Source organism: Pleurodeles waltl, chromosome 6 (genome assembly GCF_031143425.1).
Source record: "Pleurodeles waltl isolate 20211129_DDA chromosome 6, aPleWal1.hap1.20221129, whole genome shotgun sequence".
Lineage (NCBI taxonomy): Eukaryota > Metazoa > Chordata > Amphibia > Caudata > Salamandridae > Pleurodeles > Pleurodeles waltl.
Window position 1 is genome coordinate 1,495,191,462 of NC_090445.1, and position 13,407 is coordinate 1,495,204,868.

The window sequence follows — 13,407 nt, forward strand, 5'->3', positions numbered from 1 at the left end:
GTCTATGATCAGGTGATCATCCTTTTGGAATCTACCTTGGCCACCTCAATGATGTCATGCTCCCAGTCATTGGAGATGCTCTAAATTCACCCCTTTATCTTAGCCCCTGTATGACGGATCACCCCAAAACTTGAAAGACAGTAACTCACATGATTGTTGAATGTTTTGGGAAATTTTGTGAAGATTCGTCAAGCAGTGCCAAAGATTTTGACAAGCAAAAAACTGCTTTTTCTATAGACAAGAGTGTGGACACACACTCGGAAGAATAACATCAAGATCATCAATATACAGTAAGTCATTTTTGTTATGATTTTTCAAAGTTTAGAAAATATATGCTTTTTGTGTGTAATTACACACCATAGAAACGAATGGCCGAATCTTTAAAAATGTATCTAACGTCAGGCAATGCTTTCACAAGTTTCACCTTCTATTTTTAGGTAGAGGTCATTGAGATGTCCTGTGGGTCGTCCGGAGAAGTTGACCAGTTCCTGGTTCAAACGGGACCAGCGGCTGAAAGTCTTACAGCTGGTGCACAATGGAGAAGGGGACCAGTTGGAAACATACTTCACAGGTAGACTTACAGGTAAATCCGGTGGGTCCCCTTGGAATATAGAGGTAATAAGGGGCTAAGGACCCATAGAGCACATCTGATTTGGGGTTACTGGGGCCAGGGAGGCCGGGTACAGTGCAGATAGGTCAGACAAGAGTTGTGCATCAGGAAGTCCTTGGATCCAGGAGCAGGTCACTTAGAGGGTAGATTGCAGGTCACTAGGGGTTTTCTGGAGGGTGGTTCTTGGATGTTCTGAAGTCTCTCAACTGGTGCTTGCTTCTTTGGAGATAAAGGAGTGGACTTTGTTTCTAGGTGTCCGATGTTCGAGGTCCAGTACCCCCTGGCAATGGCACTTCTCAGTCGCTGAAGTCACAGTGCCACCAAACTTAGCACAATGATAAATGATGACCCTCATTACAACATTGGCAGTAAATCCCACTTACCGACGTACAGAAGACCGTCAACACACCACTGCAGCGGCAGAATTCCACTACAGCTATTACGACCCACAGCCCGGAATCCACCAAAATCCAGACACCCACACAAGTCCACCACACCAAAGATCAGTGATAAACTGGCGATAAAAAAACCGACACTGTCACGCCAACAGGAATACACCCACACTATTACGACCCACGAATCCATGCAGCGGTCTTTTAACCGCGGTATTCCATTGGCGGTACACACGGCTGCACTAAAAAAACACACACATTTACAAAACACAACCACATTGGACAATTCGAAATACACACACCTGATACACATACACACACCACTCCCACACACTCAATATAATATAAATCACACACCCACATCACCCACAAACCCGTACTACCAAAATTTCGAAAGAAGGCCAGAGAGAGACACCACGATCAACAATACTAGCATCCACAGGCACACAACACCATCACTCACACAACATCCACACACCTCAGACAACACACACAAACACATCCCCTCACACATCACAACACACACCACCTCACACATCACCCCCACCACACCATGGCACCGCAAAGACACCCCAGGTTCTCTGAGGAGGAGCTCAGGGTCATGGTGGAGGAAATCGTCTGGGTAAAGCCACAGCTATTCGGATAACAGGTGCAGCACACCTCCATAGCTAGGAAGATGGAGCTATGACGCAGAATCGTAGACAGGCTCAACGCAGTGGGACAGCATCCAAGAACTAGGGAGGACATCAGAAAGAGGTGGAACGACCTGTGGGGGAAGGTGAGTTTCGTGGTCTCAAGACACGAGATTGCAGTTCAGAGGACTAGCGGCGGATCCCCACCTCCTCCCCCACAACTAACAACATGGGAGGAGCAGGTCTTGGCTATACTACATCCTGAGGGCCTCGCAGGAGTAGCAGGAGGAATGGACTCTGGTAAGCCAAATCTTAACTATTACATCCCCCACCCTACCTGCATGCTATCACATACCCCCACCCTCACCCCCATCATTCCAACACCTCACAAATGTCCCACTATCACAACCCACACATCCCAACACCAAGCCCTGCATGCAACACCAAAGCATGGACACCCATCACCAAAGCATGTCCACTACAGATACCCACACAGATCCCCAAACCAATTATCACACAAGGTCCTACAAAAAAAAGCAAGCCCTGGAGTACAGGGTCACCCACCCATTGCACACAATGGCACACACAGATGCAATAATCATGCCTTTAAACCTCTACCCAACGTCACCGGACATGAGGTTCTAGACATGTCCACTCCCCACACAGAAGAGGCCCACAGTGATGACAGCAGCGCTGTCCAACTTTATCAAGATGACCAGCCCGGCCCATCTGGGACCTCGGGACAGTCGCTTCCCCTGACACTGGCACAAGCTACCACAGAGCCTCCCCCTTCAGGAAACACCAGCACAGCACCCACCTAGTGGGCCCATCCCTCTGTCCCCAGGACACGTCAAGCAGCAGGGTGTCTACTACTACAGGGAACCCAGGTAAACCCACCAACCCAAGAAAATCAGGGACCTGGGGGCAGTGGCAGTGGGCACACGGTTCAGGAGACCGAGGCATAGGATAACAGGGGAACTGGGAGGACTGCTGTGTGACAGGGGGAGGACAGGCCCAGGGAACCCACTCTCCACGAGGCACTCTCCAACATCATGGGAGCCTACCACCACTCCCAGGAGACGATGGCAACGGTACTGGCCAAGTTTCAGGAGACCCAGCGCCTGCAGGAGGAACAGTATTTGGGCTTCAGGGAGGAACTCAGATCCATCAATTCCACCCTGGGCACCATCATAGGGGTGCTGAAGGAAGTACTCAACACCAGGAGGGACACTGTGGCACAACAAGGGGCCCCTGACACTAGCCTGGACGATGAACTGCCCACCACCTCCGCCGGCGCTAGTGGACAGGAGGAACCGTCACAGGACCACCACACCAGCACCCCACCCCCTGCAGAGGGAGAACCACCCCGTAAACGGTCCCTGAGATCCAGGACAAAGACAGAGAACTATGCCAAGACCCCCACCAGGAAATGAGACCACCCTGAATGTCATCCTTCTGTCCCACTTTGTCACCCTGTCCATACTTAAACTGCCCCAGCTCCACTTCCTATGCCCCTTTGGACATTGCACCTGTGAGACTAATAGACTGGATTCTGCCATGGACATTCCTCCACCATCATCCCTGACCATTTTACAACCACCTCCACTATTTAGCACTTAAATAAACACCCTTAAATCACAAAACAATCTGGAGTCAGTCTGTGCTTTTGAAAATGTGTATTAGCAATAACTGTGGCAAAATGCTATATCCAACATACCTATGTCACACAGCTCTAGTCCATGCGGAAACAAAGCAGAGGTCACACAGTGGGACCCACATCTGTGAATTCGAAAGGGAAAGTGACAACTGAGTGTCCATACACTGGGTGAAAATTACAGACAGATGAGAGGTAGAAGAATTATATCAGATGTCTCTAGTTTTAAAAAAAATGCACAGGTTTGGTAGATTTCCCTAGGTACCGGCTGAGCTATAGGCCAAAATCCACAGGTAGGCACTTTGCAAAAAACAACTCTCTTTTCTTTGAGAAAATGTGATGTGTCCACTTTGTGTTTTGGGGCATTTCCTGTTGCGGGCGCTAGGCCTACCCACACAAGTAAGGTATCATTTTTATCGGGAGACTTAGGGGAATACTGGGTGGAAGGAAATTTGTGGCTCCTCTCAGATTCCAGAACTTTCTGTCACCGAAATGTGAGGAAAATGTGTTTTTTTAGCCAAATTTTGAGGTTTGCAAAGGATTCTGGGTAACAGAACCTGGTCAGAGCCCCACAAGTCACCCCATCTTAGATTCCCCTAGGTCTCTAGTTTTTACAAATGCTCAGGTTTGGTAGGTTTCCCTAGGTGCCGGCTGAGCTGGAGGCCAAAATCTACAGGTAGGCACTTTGCAAAAAACACATATGTTTTCTTTAAAAAAATGTGATGTGTCCACGTTGTGTTTTGGAGCATTTCCTGTTGCGGGCGCTAGGCCTACCCACACAAGTGAGGTATCATTTTTATCGGGAGACTTGGGGGAACATAGAATAGCAAACCAAGTGTTATTGCCCCTTGTCTTTCTCTACATTTTTTCCTTCCAAATATAAGAGAGTGTGTAAAAAAGACGTCTATTTGAGAAATGCCCTGTAATTCACATGCTAGTATGGGCACCCCGGAATTCAGAGATGTGCAAATAACCACTGCTCCTCAACACCTTATCTTGTGCCCATTTTGGAAATACAAAGGTTTTCTTGATAGCTATTTTTCACTCCTTATATTTCAGCAAATGAATTGTGTGTACCCGGTATAGAATGAAAACCCACTGCAGGGTGCAGCCCATTTATTGGCTCTGGGTACCTAGGGTTCTTGATGAACCTACAAGCCCTATATATCCCCGCAACCAGAAGAGTCCAGCAGACGTAACAGTATATTGCTTTCAAAAATCTGACATTGCAGGAAAAATTTACAGAGCAAAACGTAGAGAAAAATTTCTGTTTTTTTTTACCTCAATTTCAATATTATTTCTTTCAGTTGTTATTTTCTGTAGGAAACCCTTGTAGGATCTACACAAATGACCCCTTGCTGAATTCAGAATCTTTTCTACTTTTCAGAAATGTTTAGGTGTCTGTGATCCAGCATTGGTTTTATGCCCATTTCTGTCACTGACTGGATGCAGACTGAAAGCACAAAAAAATCGTAAAAATGGGGTATGTCCCAGTAAAATGGCACAATTGTGTTGAAACATTGGGTTTTCTGATTCAAGTCTGCCTGTTCCTGAAAGCTGGGAAGCTGGTGATTTTAGCACCGCAAACCCTTTGTTGATGCCATTTTCAGAAGCCTTCTTCTGCAGCCCCTTACTGGGAGGCTCATTGTGATGTGGTGGGAAGCCATGATTTCATTATCAAGAAGAGGACCCTTGAACCTACCACATGTTACAAGGGTCCATTTGTAGAGTTAAAATGTGTTGTGTGTCTCTGTTTTATGCATATTGTTGTAAAGATTTTTTGGAATCTTTATAAGTTATTTCCTTTCTTTGTATGTTGCACTATATTTCAGCTAGATATAGGGTGTTTTTTCTGTCATGCATTTAGTAGTATGATATTGAGCCACTTAAATTAACAATTTATTATTTTTCTACGAGTCTAACCTCAGTTACTAGGTATCCTGCGCATAACAAATTAGATATATGTATCAGAATAACAGTTGATATTGTTTTTGTGCACTCACTCCATATGAAACAGTGTAGGTTTTTATTTTGCAAATTTATTTTGCCAAGAACATTTCAGTTTATGTTTCTTTAAAATATTCGTTTTACTTTGTATGCAAATTAATATTCATTTATTTATGAGGAATGCAATGGGAAATATTGATCGATTTTCTAACTGCCAAGCACAGAAACAGTTTGCTTTGTTTTCTTTCACAGCACAGTTGCTATAGTTCTTTTTCAATACACTGTTTGCTCTGTTTCTTTCCTTTTTGTCCAGTATACGTTTTTTGCGGCTTTGTTTTATGGAACTCTTCATACCCGCTGAGTTTTCTGTTATTCTTTTGGATTATTTTTTTAACAAAGTTATTTTACTTTTTTTATTATATGAGGTTGTTGGTGCCTTAGTTAATGCTTTCCCTCAGTTGTGTTTTCTTCTTGTTATGAGCTCCTTATTTACTGCGATTTTTATTTCAGTTTACTAATCTGATTATCACTTAACTGCTAATCAGCCCCACTGAGGAAGGTGGGCCGAGGTCAAAAAGCTTTACTCCTAAACAGAGCTTTAGTCTTAATGCATTTCTCACATTTAAAATTGTAGAATACATTTAGCTTAACTTCTCTACTGGGAAATTGGTTTGAAGGAAGTATAGTGGTAAAAAAACACTGTTCCACATCTACTCACTCTAAAGAACCAAACGGAGTCCCACGTTAAGATAAATCCATGTTTGTAGATTTAGTAGACAAGAACTATATTAAAGTCAGAAAATAGAGTTTCAACTCTAAACTACATCATTTAGGTCTTATCATAAACAATCATTGGGGTACACAAACTTACTTGCCAGCTGAACATCATTTCTATTTGCAAGACATTTTTGCAAAACAACAAAAATGATAGTTCCCGAAAATCTTCTTTCCTTATCAGGTCACCAGAAAATGTGTGGTCTTTATGTTGCTTCTGTGAAACACATTTACTTCTGGAAGCCAGGGACCTGAAGTAACAAATGGGTTCAACTATTCTGGGTCTGTTGGGAAATGTGTTGCTACATAAGGGCTCAAGTGCATTATTCATTCCTTTTAGCCTCTGTTACAGAAGGCTGTTGAGGTATCACCCTCTCACAAATCACATTAGCACTAGGCACGGATTTTCCATTTGTCAGGAAATTTAAATATCAACATGTGTCTATTAATCAGCCAGGAAATTGAGAGTTAGTGGACTCAGTCCAGGTCAACAGTACTGCATCACAGACCATTTGTAACCCTGCCACTTTGAGAGTCAGGGCCTGATTTAGACTTTGGCAAGGGAATACTCTGTCACTAACATGATGGATATCCCGTACTCCATATTACAAGTTCCATGGGCTATAATGGAACTGTATTACGGTGGACAGGATATCCATCATGTTTGTAACTCAGTAACCCTTTCCGCCAAACTCTAAATCATCCCCTTAGCCTACGCCAGCAAAAGAATTGTGTTAAAAAGTAACCTGCATCCTGTAACCTTGCTGCATAGTTCATCCCCCGCTTTGCTTGCACTACTTTTTTATCATAAAAGTTTTTCACTAGAAACCAATCCTTATTATCAAAATCTTCTTGTGAAACCACCTACTACTGGCTGCTCATTGAGTGTTATTCTGACAGAAATCTATATCAGAATGCCATCTTTGCAAAGCACAACGGGTTGACAGCTAAACTGCCTCATTCCTTCCTATGCACTTCTAAAATAGTACTACACTATGGGCCAGATGTAGCAAAGGGTTTTTCCCATTCTGTGTCAATGGGAAAATGTGTTCGTACATATGGCCCTATATTTCCCCTTAAAACTCAGAATGCATACTGAGTGTGGTCTAAACATATGTGGCTCCCTTTTAATTTTTTCAAGAGCTTTCATTACCCATTCACATAGTGTTTTGTCATTGCTGTGTACTGGGGTGTACCGCACAATTACTGTGGTTTACTGTGGCCCAATGTATCACTAATACATATTGCCTTCTAACTTTAACACTTATTAACCAATTTAGATCTACTAAGAAAAAATGACCCTTTCCGTCCCATAATCTATATTTTAGCGATGTTTATGTAAACCCATTCAGCCATTTTCCGGCTATGTCTGTTTAAACTACACTCCAAGGCACATGCTACTCAATTCTAATCCACTCTATGACATGTCGCTCCACTCTACGACACCCCACTCCACTCTACTCTATGAAATGGCACTTCACTTTACTACACGCCACTTCACTCAATAATGTTCGAATGTGAATTTACCTTAATATACGAGGCATCTGGCAAAGCAGGAACAGTTTGTTTAATTAAACATTATGGCCGGGAGAACAGTTACAGACCCGGGGTCTGTCTCAAAGTATAGTGTTTCTGAGCTGTGTTTTATACAATTCTCTGGATACCGTAAAACAATTAAAACATCCTTTTTGGGGTGAAGAATGTGAACAGCTATCTTTGAGTCATATGAAGTGGTCCTCGACTTTTCATGGTCACAATGTGGGCCAGCGAGTACATGCCAGATGTTCAGTCTGAGGGGCATGTGGTTGCTGTGTGTGCTATGTTTTGATTGGCTAAGTGTTTCTAACTTCATGTGGCATATGACTTTATGGTGTGTTGGGGAATGTGCTCACCCCTCTGGCCATATGTGTTTTATTGGAGCCAGTTTCCTCAGACCATTGTGGTGTCACTGCCCTTACCTGTGAGACTGATCAAAAATATCTGTTCATACATTGCCATCCCGCCTGTGACCTGTAAATCTGTAACCCCTGGCCTGGATCGTAGAGCCTGCCTAACCACATACTTTTGTGCTAGGGTTAATGGAGATTTCATGGCAGGGTAATTTAATAGTGAAGAAGGGCCTTTGTTCTTATGTATGAATGTGTTGTTGTGTGCATCGAAAATTCCAATATTAACATTCCCCCCTCTAATTGAATTTTCAACTATAACATCTAACCTGTACGTCATGACAGTTACATTGTTGTTCTTTGTCTATTTCTACTTCCCTAGCTACCTGCATTCTACCTCCTTTGATGACTGCACTTTATGAGCAGGAAACCCACACTTGCAGGAGACCACTAGGGGTGGGCGGGGAAGTCCGCTCCGCTCACAGAGTTTTTCCCACTCAGTACTCTGCGTAGAGTGCATAGTTCTGAAAAACTCCTCACAATGGAGCAGAACAGAGTTTTTTCCTCGCTCGTGCTTGTCAATGGTGAGTTGGCGAGTGTGAGCAAAGAGAATATTACTCAAGACCACCTCCCAGCGAGATTTCTCAATGCGAGTGGTTGCAGTATGGTTGCGACTGCTCGTGTTGAAAAACCTTCTGTTCCCATTAAGGTAGCTACCGCTTGAGCAGAATATCAGCTCGAGCGGCAGTAAACAAGCAGCGCCTTCCTGCTGTTCATGCTGATTTTTCAGAGCAGGACAAACACCTGGCACTAAAAATCAGTGCAAATAACACCACCTTATGCACTCTGCTATTCCAAGCGTACGGGAGACCTGGCTCCTGACCATGAAGGACAGATTTGTTTAGGAACTAAAAAGTGGCTTCCATTTAGCTGGAGGCCACTAGTTTTCTGGGGGAACTATTGCTGTTGGTACGAAAACTCATAAAGAGATTTCGGTCCCAGGTAGGGTGTTTAAGAAGGGGTGACCATTTGACCTGGTAATTGGAACCTGTTCCATTTGACTTGTGATTGCGAGAATCTGGGTGGTCAGGGAGCCGCTCTGCCCCCCCTTGTCAGACTACCATCCCCCTGGGATGTGGCTAACTGACCTCACCCTGGGGGATCTGTAGCACAATGGGGCCTATGCTCCCACCGGCATCCTGAACGGTGGACTCCAGTGAGGGACCTGATTGACAGAACACGTACAGCTGCCCCAAGTTTCTCAAATGCACATACAAGTTTTAATCTCTAATGTTGTCTTGTTGGTCCTTCTTTTGAGTTTGGAGTTATGGTGGTGCAGCAGTGGACTGACTTCCCAACTTCTGAGTGTAAGGTGTATTCAGGTTTTCCTGGTCTCTGTTTTGTGGATGGAATTTTTGCATAGACTGGTTTCGGCTGATTGACTTCTGCTTGTGATATGCCTTTAGCTTGCATCTGTGGCCATGGGGCACATTCTGAGTCAATAGTAACATTCTATAAGGTCTGGCTGCTGTCAACCTCTCTGATATCTGTAGTTATATCTGGGTTGAAAGCCTCTAGGGTTTTGTGGTGGACCTCCCATCAGAAGTGGTGTCATTTGCCCACGTTCTGCCACAGGGCCCCCTAAAGGGCAGTCTTTTTCAGTTTGTGATGGACCAACTTAGCTGCGTCCCTCTGGGCTTGCTACTGTCTTTTCCTGTTCTTTTCTTTGTTTCTTTTTGTGATAATATAATATATGAGTTTGTATCTCCCACCAGAGTTTGATGTCTAGCTGTACTGCGCTGTTCAAATTTCTTTGTATTTTGGTGGGTGGCCCCTTTTTTAGGATACTGTAAAAGAATGCAAACTGGGGGCTTGTATTTGTTCATGGCTGTCCTATCTCTTTTCCCCATTGTTCTCTCATTGTACCTAGGAAATTGCATATGCTCTCCCCAGGTTTCATGGATTCTCCCATTAACCCTCCTACTTTTGGGCAGTCAGGGAACATTTCTCTCAGGGCTGTCCATATTTGGAGCCTGTCTGAATTTAATGTGTCCCCATTATGTGTGGTGCTTGTCAGCATAATTTCTGGGATACGAGCTCGGGAAAACACTGTGTTACTCTGTTCTCCAATAAGATTACTCAGCAGACTTTTTGCATTGCCTATTGCTAGGTTTATTCTCACAGTGTTTTTCTCAAAACATGAGATCCATTTCCCCACCCCATCCAACAATGATGGCAATTTGGTCCTTAGCCCTTCTTTATCTATCTACGCCCATGGCATATAGATGATCTCTGATGTACCCTTCTGCAGTAGTGGGCAAATGTTGGCTATGGTTAGCTCCACTGGTTTCTCCCTATCACAGCGTTCTCATCTTCTTAGACAATCCTTGATGCAACCGCTATGTCTTCTGGTTTCTAGGACTCTTCCGCCTGCCACAGTGTATTTTACTGGTCACTTCCTTTGGACTAGCCGGCTAGCAGGTGAAAAAATTGTAGTGCAAAGATCCTGCCTCCCTCTCTGGCCATTATCTCGATTGGGGTTAGTTTGTTTATCATGCATGTTCAGGGAGAGCAGCAGACATCTACGTCACTGCTCCCTTTGTGTGCGTGCAAAGGTTCCATCTTGGTTCTCCTGTGTCTATGTTGAGTTTGCACCAAGCTACCTTCTTCTCTTATTTACTGGTCAGCCCCTCTCCTATGTTGACAGTCTGAAGAAGTTTGGACCCCAGCCAGAAGTCACTCCTCTAACTCTACCTTGGATTCTACTTCAAATGGGGTTCTGTACCTACCCCTGCTCACCTCAGGTGGAGGACATGCTACTCTATACTTAAGTTGTGGTTCCAGTGTGCATCCTTGGTTCCTGCCTTTCCTCTAAATCCCACATAGATTGCTTCCTTCATTCTGAGCTGCGCACTGTACTTTTTGATCGGACCGGCCCTCAGACTTGCTTTCTGTGATTATCTCAGCTGCATGAATGTACCCTGTGGCTTCCCTCTCATTATCGGATGTCCAAAGACCGGGGTCCCTTTCCTCACCACCACTAGTTGTCTCACTGTCCAGAATTGCTACGAATCTCCATATCACTCGAGTATGTTCACCAGAACCAGTCAGAGTGCCTTGTTCTCCATGTCACAGCGGTCGCTGGGATGACCACAGTGGATGGGGGTTGAACTTTGGGGAGCTCTAGCACTGGACTGAGATGGTACTGGGATTGCCTGTGTCTGCTGGCTTGTTAGTCTGTCATGCCTAGATCTAACAGTTCATTTTTCGGTAGGGGCCCCTTTGGCTCTCTCATCCAGCGGATTGATGTAACCTTATGTGGGAATAGCTGGCATCAGGGTGAGCACTTCCTGCATATGGTGGGGGAGGTGCAGACGCCATGCTTGCTGACTGTGGGGTAATGTTATCGGTCTGAGCCTAATCAAAGATGGCCAATAATTCTAGTAAAGCTCTTCTCCTGTCCTTCTTTTTGCCCTGCATATGTTGTCCGTATTTGTGCTCTCATGTGTTAGATTATGTAAGTGTCAAAGGTTCCCTCCTTTGTCCAGGGAAGAGCGTGTGCCCTAGTGTGTGTGTGTGTAATTCATGGCATAACTTGTTATGCTTTTTAGCCCGTGTGGGGAACCTGGTTTGCATATGCTTAAGGGGTGATTCCATGATAAATTTAGGCAGTTTTTTAGGGGACAGTTACACTTATATTTTTTATTATAATTTTTTTTTTAGGGAATCTTTATTTGTAAACATCTAACTTTCTGTTTCTTAGGGAATCTTAAGTTTTACTGTTATTGTGGAAATATGTACCTGAGGATTGCTAGATATAATGAGCTCAGCGTTATTTACAGATGCATCAACATAAACACTGAAGCATGTGACAAATCATGTGAAGGGTCGCAAACCAGAAGAAAGGGCAGTTGTTAATTCACACTTCATGAAATTCGGCATCAAAATAGCGTGCTTTACTTTGGTATCAAATAGCAATTTGTGAGAATAAGCAATGTCTAAAAAGCACATTGAGTCATTGACCAAACACAATACTCAAGGCAAAACATAGTTGCATTAAATTACCAGTGCAACAATATCAAAATAACATCATTTCAACTGGCACGAAGAAAATATTACTAAGTTACCAATTGATGACTTTGTCAAAAAAACCTTGGCTGGTTCCTACAGCATGCTATCCTGTGACCAGGACAAGCTCTGAGCAGTAAACAGAACTAAGTGAGCCTGATAATCACAACAATATCGGCTCAGGGGCAAAGATAACAATAATTTATGCAGAGAACAAAAAGAATAACTCAACAACCGTAGACCATTCTTGGTCAACCACAAGCTACACCTAATCTCCTACATCTCAATTGTCCGAATCACACCCTATATCACAACCAGGGGTCAAGCGTACCATCTATGTCACACTTAGCGGTCCAAGCGAAACAACTCTCACTTCTTTCAGATACCAACAGTGTTAAAAAAACAGTAGTACTGAGAAACTCTTTTAGACTAAAAATAAGATTGAGGTGTAGGCCCTATATAACACCCAGAGCCTATGCATACCATGTGGATCACACCTAGAGGTCCAAGCGGTGAGGCCTCATCCCTGTATCACACCCAACAAATGAGCATATCATCCGCATTTCGCCCAGTGGTCCAAGTGGTGGACATCTCCAAAAATTAAGATGCCAGCCCTATATCACACCAAGGGCCTATGCGTACTATCTGTGTCACACCCAGTTGTCCAAATTATTATCCCTGAGTCATAGTCAGGTGCCAAGTAACAAAACCACATTCAAACAATGCAAAAAGCATATACCTCTCTAGCGTACTGAAAAATGGTGACTTCCACAGTTTACTTTTCTTCCTAGTTTGTCAAATGCTAGGACTAAGGCTCTGATGTAGCCTCTTACCCTTCTGATGGCAGCTCCAGGACTGACCTCTGCTCCACGGATTCAGCAGACCTTCCAATCAATTGTGGCATCTGCTCACTTTTCCTTGTTGGGCAAATGTGAATCCATCTGGGCGAGGTCCCCTTCCGTTGGTTGCAGACGGGTCCAAGAAACCAATCAGCTCCTATCAGTTGTGCCTAAATGTTGCTCAGATGTGAATTTACCTTTAAAAACAAAAGACAAGAGGTGTCTCGTAAAACACAAACAGTTTGTTTAATTAAACATTACAGCTGGGAGAACAGATACAGATCTGGGTTCTAAGGACTGTCTCAAAGTACAGTGATTCTGAACAGTGTTTTATACAATTCTCTGGGTACCATAAAACAATTACAACATTCCTTTTTGGGGTAATAATGTAAACAGTTTTGTTGGAGTCATAAATGATGTCCTTATAACAAATATAAGTGGGCCTCAACCTTGTGTGGAGACAATGTGGGCCAGCGAGTACATGTCCAAATGTCTGACCTAAAAGAACGTGGTTGCTGCATGTTGTGGTGTATGCTGTGTTCTGATTGGCCAAGTGTTGCTAACTTCATGTTGCATTTGATTTTATTGTATGTTGAGGAATGTGT